Source organism: Eutrema salsugineum, unplaced genomic scaffold, assembly GCF_000478725.1.
Source record: "Eutrema salsugineum unplaced genomic scaffold, Eutsalg1_0 scaffold_7, whole genome shotgun sequence".
NCBI classification, from domain to species: domain Eukaryota; kingdom Viridiplantae; phylum Streptophyta; class Magnoliopsida; order Brassicales; family Brassicaceae; genus Eutrema; species Eutrema salsugineum.
In genome coordinates this window covers 4959003-4968950 of record NW_006256486.1, presented here as the reverse complement: position 1 = coordinate 4968950, position 9948 = coordinate 4959003, and the positions used below count along the sequence as shown (strand labels likewise).

At 33.1% G+C, this 9948-nt stretch overlaps 1 long non-coding RNA gene and 1 pseudogene across 1 annotated transcript; one reads left to right on the top strand and one right to left on the bottom strand.

Moving 5' to 3' along the window:
* Positions 1-281: 281 nt before the first annotated feature.
* Positions 282-1643, top strand: LOC112082891. The gene is made up of 3 exons (XR_002897407.1): positions 282-535; positions 622-749; positions 1228-1643. It is a non-coding gene; the product is annotated as an uncharacterized LOC112082891 (long non-coding RNA).
* A 3246-nt stretch (positions 1644-4889) lies between these two features.
* Positions 4890-5909, bottom strand: LOC112082962 (annotated as a pseudogene).
* Positions 5910-9948: the final 4039 nt, after the last annotated feature.

Sequence of the window (9948 nt, the reverse complement as noted above, 5' to 3'; positions counted from 1 at the left end):
ATAATATTAGTTTCAAATTTGCAATCATAAATTAGATATTAGTAATCCTAATGTATATAAATTTTTTTTTTATATTCATAAGTTTAAATTTATGATTTCAAATTAAAAAGAACAAAATATTTGATTTAGGGTTTACACTTAGTAGACTTCCATATATGGAAGTCTGCTAAACCGAATAAATTAACTTTATCGAAAATAATTTTCCTAACCAAAAATTAAACCAAAATCAAACCAAAAAATATTAATCATATATATAAGATGTAACCCTAATTTTTTAGTGGAAAAAAAACTCTCGCCTCTCTCTTAAACGGCGCATCACTGCTTCTCTCGCTGGCCTCTTTGCCTCTCTCGCCTCTCTTCTCATTTCTTCTCTACCCTAAGCGTAAGGCTGACCAGGAGATCCCTCACCTTCTCTCTGCTGAGCTCAAGCTCGCCGGTGCTACCATGTTTTTTGTGACATCTCAGGGGTGATTTCATTGCCGCAGCTGGTTCCCTCCTCGTTGCCCGATTTCTCGTTGGTCGCCGGCACTAAATTGTAAACCATTGTTACTCTCTTTGGTTGTCCGTTGAAAGACTCTCTCTCTTCCATATCTTTGGATTCTTAATTGATATGCGTGACAGGTTAGAATCGGAAGTGGGGAAGATTAATCTTCTGGATGAGAGTGAACTGGAGTTCGGATTAGGGCAGTGGCGGTGAACGGCTCAGTCTCGGCGGTGGCGCGTGGAAGAGCTTCTCCTCCTCGTTCAAGGTTCGTCTTTTTTTCTTTTTAATCAAGAAAGCTCAAATCTTTTGGTTTGTTTCGATATGGCATGATGTGAAAACCGTTTTGAATTGTATAAATTCAAGAAAGCTCTAGACTGTGAGATTTTTTAATTGAAATATAGGGAAACCGTTTTGATTCTTTTCCTCACAATTAAGAGTCTCTGAACCTATCAGCTTGGCCCTGAATCCTGTTGCGTTGCTTTTCATTCTTAGTTGTATTGATGAATCCCGCTGTTGCAGATGTTAAATTAGTCAGAGAATCGTTGTCTCTTTTCTTTCTATTTAATGTCATTTGTGTGTTTTTGGTGCTGTTTCCATTAAAGAGTTTTTCAATTTTTTACTCTTCGTAGTGGCATCAAGTTTGAGTGTTCTTTCATGGCATGAGCACTTACGTGCACTGTTTTTTTGGGGTCTATTTAACTTAATCCTTTGTCTATTCTGGTTTTTTCCTTCTCAAATTACAGCGAGGATCAGAACCGCAGCGCAAGTTATCAAAGGCAGAGCACAAAGATGAAGAGGAAGAGGAAGGTGTGGAAGAGGAGGATGATGATGAGCAAGGGAAACACAGTGTGGGGCATGCGGCCGATGAGTTCTGGATCTGCTGTGACGTTTGTGAGAACTGGCTCCATGGGAAGTGTGTGAAGATAACACCAGCCAGGGCTGAACACATCAAGCAGTTCAAGTGCCCATCTTGCAGCAACAAGAAGGCTCGGTCTTAAACTAGTTTTTATTGCCGCCTCGGTCGTAAACAACTGTGTTATAATCATTAAGTTGTTTTTCTTGTTACAGTCATTAAGCAGAATATCAATATGACAAATTCTAAAACATATGCATCATGTAATGCAAATTGATGTTAATATATGGAGATTTTTTCAGTTTATCTTTTTAAGGGGTATGATAACAAGCCTTAAACATGATCAAAAGTCTTGACTGCACATATTGTCTTTTACCAAGTGTCCAAGACAATGTTTTAAATCAGCTTATGTCATTTTATCAACTTAATTTTGTATGTAATATCAACTTGTGTGACTTAATTTTGTATGTACTATAAATGTTAACTTGTAAACAAGAATACAAAAACATTGCAAAAAATACAAGTTCTCTTCCATCTCCTATTTTCAATTGAACTATTCTATATCAGAAAACACAAAATATCATATTAGCAAACATAATTATAAACCAAATTATGGCAAAAACATAGAACACAAATTTTTCTAGCAATTAGACTTCGTGTGCAGACTTCATCTGTAAACTGCTGGAGAAGTCTACTTTTACAAGCTAATTAGCTTATAAATCAAAAAATTGATTTCACACTAATTATCGACTTAAATCAAATGAAAATCATTGAGTAGTTCAACCACTTGCTAACACGCATATCCAAACCTAAAAATTTTAAAAAACATTATAAATATTTTTGAAAAGCGTTTTTAAAATAAATACAAATAGTAGACTTCCCAATTAGACTTCCTTAGTAGACTTCAGGAGAAGTCTACTGAAGTCTACTTTGATAAGCTAAGTAGCTTAAAAATCGAAACTTCTGATTCAACAATAAATATCAAATGAAATGAAATGAAATTCACTGGGTAGTTCAATTACTTACTAAGAAGCAATTCTAATCCAAAAAATTTAAAAAATACTTTATAAATTTGCCTAAAACGCGTTTTTAAAAAAATTGCAATAAGTAGACTTCTAAAGCAGACTTCAAACGTAGACTGGAGGAGAAGTCTACTTTTTCATAGTGAAGTCTACTAAAGAAGTCTACTAAAAAACAGGTTATTTTTGCAATTGACCAATCCGTTGACTTTTTGTTAAGTAGACTTCAGAAGTAGACTTCCGGCCAAAAATGTTACTTTAGCATTTGACCAAGCCATTGACTAACAAAGTAGACTTCTATTGTAGACTTCATGTAAGAGTAGACTTCTCTGACAATCTACTTTTGAAGTCTACTTTTTCAATAGAAGTCTACGAAAAAAATAGGTTATTTTTGCAATTGACAATCTTTAGTAGACTTCACTGTGAAGTCTACTAAAAAAGATTCCTTCTAAGTTTGACCGAAAAATATAAGTAGACTTCCCAAAGAAGTCTACAGTTTTAGACTTCTTTCTGAAGTCTACTGCAGTTTTCCGGAGTTTTCTGAATTTTTTATTTTTAAAAAAATTTTAGTCAAACACTAAAATGACCTATACGTTTTTGGTCAAACTACAAAAGTAACTTAAAAGTAGACTTCTTGTGCAGACGTAAACAGTAGACTTTAGAAAGAAGTCTACATTAAAAAGTCAAAATACGGTCAACTACAAAAATCGTTCGTAGACTTCTTAAGCCTTCAAATGAAGTCTACTATGCTTTTTTTTGTTTTCAAAGGATATCGAGTAAACTTCTTGTGAGGTTTAATGAAGTCTACTTTTAAAAAGTCAATTGCAAAACTAACCTTATGTTGACTAGTAGACTTCAGTATACTTCACGTGAAGTCTACTTTCGCGATATAGAAACTGAAATATGGAGAAATTAAAGTGCGACGATTACCTTTAACAAAATTGAGCTCGACTACAGTTCTTTTAAGTACCCAGAACTCAGGATTTCACCAAAAATAAGCAACTCAGATGTCAAGTAACCAGAAATCACCAAAAATGCATGACTTTTGGCATTGTAACTTAGCCCAGATGTTTTGGAGAAGAAATTATGAAAGAATGAAGAAGGTTATGAGTGAATGAGCTCAGATATTTACTTATTACAGCTTTAAAATTGGTTGAGAAGCATTTATTCCATTTTCATGGTTGTTCATGGTGGTTGAAGAAATTGAAGAAGATGGCATTCTCGTAATTAAAAGGTCTTTAGAAGGTCCAAGGAGACTTTAGCCAAATTAAAGAAAAATCGAAATAATAGATGTATAATGGCATTTTCGTTAATAATTTAAGTGAGAAGGATAAAATTGTGAGATAATGACAAAAGTTGGAGAGAGAAAAAAAAAGAGGTTAGTTTGGTGTTTGACTTTGAAATATAGGTTAAATCTGAAATTCTCTCTTTATTTTTGAAGGTCACTGGCTTTTTTATATGCATTATTATTAGATTTGAACTTCAAACATGATGAGTTTTGAAAATTAATCCAACTGATTAAAGAAGACTTGAAAGCCAAGGCATCATTGGCATGATTTACGTGCCGCAATCTCATTATAAGTCACTGTGGACTTTGTTTTTTTCTCTCCAATTAGAATTGGACAATATTGACATTTTCTTTTTTTCTTTCGTAGGAGATTCTTTATTTATTTCCTATCACTTTTATTTTTCGTCATAATTACGAAAAAAATACTGAAAAATATTCTTATGAAATATTTTCATAGAAATTTTCGTAGAAATATGGCATGTTTTCTTGTAGTGAATGCCAAAGCAGATATCACCGATGTATTCTTTCTTTTATTGGGATAAACAAGAAGAAGATAAGTCGAAAATCTGATGAATAATAGCCAAAAATCTTTATACCTTGTCAAGAATAGGAGAGAAGAATGTATAAAAATCTTTATGTATAAATATTGGGAAAAACTACAATTAATTTAATCTTAGAGATATAATAATAGCCAAAAATCTTTTTTAGGATTCATATCTATAAGATTTAGATTATAAGTTTATAATTATGAATATTGAAAACAAAGAATGAAATATAAAAATTCACAGTCTTTCATTCTATTCTTTTTTTTTTCGAACAAAGAAAAAAAAATGAAAGACTCAATATCATAAAGAATCAGAAACTTTGACCATTAGGTAAGTAATTTCCAAAAAGTAGTCAAACAAAATAAAACTAAACAAAGCTCGCATGTTTTGAACTTAATTAGAAAAACCAATCAATTGAAATCATCAAAAAGTTGCCGCCATTGATCAAGATGATGGGTTTCACGATTTAGTTACCTTCTTCTCTCCTCCTTCTACAACTACTTCATGGGAACAATGGTTCTTGACAAGAGCCGAAATATCACTTTCAGAAGCACCAGCAAGTTTGAGTCTTTCAACTGCTGAGTCCATATTTATCTTCCAACCATCTACTCCGAATTTGCATTCCACTTGTGATCTTTCAAAGAGCATGTTTCCCAATAACATATCTATCTTCACTTGCTCTAGTCTACTGCAACATCTTCTAAATCCTCCCCATCTTCTCCATCATTAATCCTCTCCCTAAATCATCAATCTTGCGCGACACGAAAGACCAATGCAGCTTTGCCATCTCGAACTGCTGCTGTCCTAAACCGTGCAAACCCTCGTAAAAACCGGGTTTGATCAATAAGGCCTGTTCATATTTCTCCTTAGCCAGAGTATATCTCTGTTTTATCCAATCATAATCACTCTGTTTCATCCACTCGTAATCAGTCCTGAGCTGTTCTGCTACCGTCTCGTTCTCAGAGATTTCTTCCGGAGGAATCCGCTTCTTAGCAGAGCACATGTAAACATTACCACAGTCCACCAAAGCCAAAGCACCCACTTCTTGGAAATGTGAAGCAGCTTTGTCGAAAAGAGGCTGAGCTTCTTCACTTGTGACTGTTTCTTCTAAAGCTTTTGAGCAAACTTCCACCCCAAGCTCATGTAAGTCGAGATGAGCATCAGGGTCAATGCCTAGATGAGACCGGAAAAGCTCAGCAAAGTCAATCATCCATCTCCAATTCTTTCATATCTTCAGCTTTCTCCTTCATCATAGAAGCTAACCGCTGCGACATCTCCTTGGCTTCCTTGTGATTCGGGTCTGCTCCTAATATAAAGCATTCACATCTTGCAAAGCCATCTCATACTTCCGCACGGCTTCAAAAGCGCGAGCTCTTCTATCGAGTGCTCGAGTAAATCCAGGCCGAGCCTTGAGCGACAAGGAACACTCTTCGATCACGTTGTCGAGGTCGATAGGGTTTATCTGCATCAAACAAGCCGCACGGTTGCTGTGAAATAGAGCTTTGTCTTGGTGGTTCTCCGGGATGAGTTTAAGTCCTTTGAAGTAATGCTCAAGAGCAGCTGCGTAAACTCCGGCTGCGAACTTCTTGTTCCCTTCTTCCTTGAGCTTGTGAGCACGGTTTAGTAATATGGAAGCATCAGAATCCGATGAACCAGAAGACTTGACCTGGTTCGTACCACCTCCACCACTCTTCTTCTTCCTCCCTTCGGATTTCCCCATATCAAATCTCTTAGATGCTGATTGAAAATTTTTGGAAAAATCCTAGACAAAGAAAGCTGCTCGAACGACTTGGTTTTTAAACATTGAATAGAGAAGCCCTAGAATCTATACTATTATTTGCGAAGTCAAAATTCTTACGTGTCAACACCAGAGCGATTTGCTTATGTGTTAAATATACGTGTCATTTTTCTTAATTCTAATTGGATTATCATTAATCCTACATGTCACTATAGTTAATATGATTTTAATGGGCCATCTATACTATTAGTTAATGGGCCATTGATTTCGTTTAATTCACCCGAATTTGTAAAATGGGCCACCAAAAAAGATTAAAAATAACCTAAAACATTTATTCTACATTATATATATCGTTAGCTTACATATGTTTTCACCTACAACAACTAATTCACCATTCTCGAAGGTCAACTCTTCGCTCATTCTCAAAGTAAATCGGTTTTGTACTTTAGTAAGCCGGTGAATTTTGTTTCTGTGGCATAATCTCCCATATTTCCTTTTTGTGATTTCTATAGTGATTATTTTTCTTTTCTCGCCTTCTTTTAATTTTCTATTTTATTTTTTGGGTTTTATATTGTTGTTAATTTGTTATTGTGCGGGCATAAAGATTTCAATGTTGTAAACTAAAACTAAAAATAATTAAAAACAATTCTTTAATATATACATAATAAAATAAAGCAAATCCAAAAAGGAAACACCATCTAAAATTAACAAAAAATATATTTACTATTAAACTCTCAAATCAATTGAATTAAGACAAAAACGAGTTTTTCGTCTTTACATAATTATTTTTCTTCTTCTTCTTTTTTATCTTTTAATTTTTAATTTTTATCTTTTTTTATTTCTTCATCGTCTTCCATCTTTATCTCTCCTTCTTCACTTACGTTTTCTTCTTAGTTTTCTTTCATTTTCTTTTATTTCTTCATCGTCTTCCATCTTTATCTCTCCTTCTTCACTTACGTTTTCTTCTTAGTTTTCTTTCATTTTATTTTATTTCTTTTTCTTTCACCTCTTCATTCTATATCTCTTTTGTTACTTTTTATTCTTTAAGTTTTTTTTGTCACATCTTCTTCTTGTTTTCTGTTTTCCTCATCTTCTTCCTATTTTACTTCTTCTTCTTCTTCTTCATCGCCTTTGTCTTTTTCGTTCTCTCCGACTTTATTTTCTTCTTATTTTCCTTCATTTATTTATATCAATCAAATATACTTGAAAACTTTAACTATATCTCTCTCCTCATCCATGTGTCCATCCCTCTTTCAATATTTATCTCTCATTCTCTCCTTTCCCCCTCGTCCTAAATTTATATATATCATATAATTTAGATAACTACATTTAAAATAAGAAGTATTTCGAAAATAAAAAAATAGGAACACAAAAAATATGAGCTAACATAGACTGAATATCATGTACCTATAAGGTTAACTCTCTCTACCATTTCTCTTTCTCTCTCTGTCTTTATCTCTTTATCCCCTTCTCTCTCTCTCTCTCTCTCTCTCTCTCTCTTTCTCTCTCTCTCTCTATTTCTATCCCTCACACTCTCTCTCTCTCCATCGACATGTCCCTGAAGCATCTATATGTCCCTGAAAGCTTTAACTCAATTTCTCTCTGCCTCCCCGCACAACATCTGATGTGTCGTCTCTACAGCAATTGTCCTATGTGTCATTATTAAAAATATTATATGGCGGTTTAATTTGTTATGATAGCTCAATCATTAATCTTACATGGAAATACCCGTGATGTGTCTTTTTTTCTCAATTATGGGCCATCGATTTTATTTATGGGCCACTAATCTCGATTTTGGTCCTAGCCACTGATTTTGGTTATGGGCCATCGATATCAAAGTCAGCACTAATCTAAACCCTAGCGAATCCATCGTGCTATATATACTCCTCTCGGTTTTCATGTTTTCTTACATACAATGTTCGTCTTCTAAGGTTTAGCATCTTTTTAAAAAATAAATTCATATCTTTTTTAAAAAATTGATATATATATATATATATATATTATTTATGCATTTCCATAATGACAACCTACTCTTATAGTTCATACTTCGCTAATTGAATATTTTATCTCCCGCTTTACAATAAAATTGTCAGGTAAATAAAAATTCATGTTTGTTTATTTTAGTTTGTGCTTTAAATGTCTTTTTCTGCTTCTAGACTTTCATCTTATGTAAATCCATTGCCTAATAGTTCTTTCCTTCAAAACTTTTATGAATTTTCTATAGCGACCAGCAATCTTTCCCTCCGTGATCCTCAGATTTTGCCGTAACATCTGCCTCCATCTCAAATCGTTTTTACAGAAGATGAACATTTTTCTGCGATGTTTACAACGATAAATTTACAGGTTCGTTAAAGTGTAATTAAGACTATCATGAACTCATATCCTATATGTATTTTGAATTTCCGATCCATTGGGGCTGGGATCATAAAAACATCAATGGCACCCCCGTCTTTGCGGTAACTCCAGACCGAGTATTATAGCCAACTGTAACTCTAACGCTGGCGAAGCCTACTACTTGAGGGTTTCATTGCATGTTGTTCGCGATCCATGTTTTTAGATGGATATAAGAACAATTAATGGTGTTGTCCACCGTACTTTCAAAGATGCATGTTATGCTTTGAGTTTAATGCACGATGATACCGAGTATGTCAAAGCTATCTATAAGGAAAGTCAATGGGTTCCCACTCCTTTCTTCTTATGATGTATACTGCTTTGTTACGTGCAGCTTCTATGATGAATCCTTTTTATGTTTGGAGATCCATTCAATGTTTTTAGTATAAGTTTCGTCAATTCTTTGCATTGTCTTTGATTAATTTTCCTTAATTATCTTATTTTAACAATTTTCTTTGATTTTTGTTGTGTTTGGATTTTAATTGTTTTCCCTAATGTACTTTCTAAATTTAGTTACCATCAATAAAAAAAACAATTAAACAGATTCCTAATTAGTTTTTGCTATTAATAATTTATATATTGTTCTTATTTTAATCCATTTATAATTGTTATTTATTGTCAAAAAAGACATACACATAGTTTTCCTAATAAATCATATATATTGCTCTTACTTTTATTCACCTATAATTCTTATAACTTAGAAGTATAAGTATAAAGAAGAAGATGTAGTTAATGATAAAAACTAAAAAAAAAAAGATGAATTTGAATAAAACCATTGAGAATATAAAAAGCATATGAGAACACGAAATAGTGAAGAAGAATAAGGATATAAAAAAGGATGTTTTAGTTAAAGAAGAAAACCGGAAGAAAATAAAATAAAAGAAGAAGAAATGAGAAAATGAAGTAGGTGAGGATGAGAAAGAGATCAAGAAAAACCAGAAGAAGAAGAGTTTGATGAAGACCAAAGAGGAATAAGAAGTAGAGAATAAAGAAGGCTAATAAAAAATTAAAAAGAAGAAGAACTGAGAGAATACAAAGATGATGAAGCAGAAGTCAAAGACAATGATGAAGATGAAAGAATAGGATGAGGAATAAGAAAATCGAAAGATATATAAGTGGAAGAAGAAAAAAAGTGCAAGTCAAATACAATGAAGAAGAAGAAGAAGGAAAATATGAGAAAAAGAAGATCAAGAAAAAAAAAGTACAAGTCAAAGATGATGAAGAAGAAGAAGAAGGAAAATATAAGGAAAAATAAGATGAATAAACTGGGGCAGAAAAAGAGGACAAAATCCTTAAAATTGGAGATTGAAGAAGAAGACGAATAAAACTGAAAAAGAATAAGAAAAATACGAAGAAGAACTAAACCAAAAGATAGAGAATAGGAAGAAGAGTAGAACAAAACAAAAGAGGAAGAAGAAGAAGAAGACAGATCAGAAGAGAGAAATGAAATAGAAGTTGTAGACGATGAAGAAGAGGAAAGAAAAGATAAGGAATAAGAAAATTGACGTCGATGATAAAGAAGAAGGGAAAGACGAAGAAGAAGACCGAAAAAGGAAAAAAATCATAATAAGAAAAATTATGACAAGACGAAAAATATTAAAGAATAAGAAGGGGAAATGAGTGATGAATT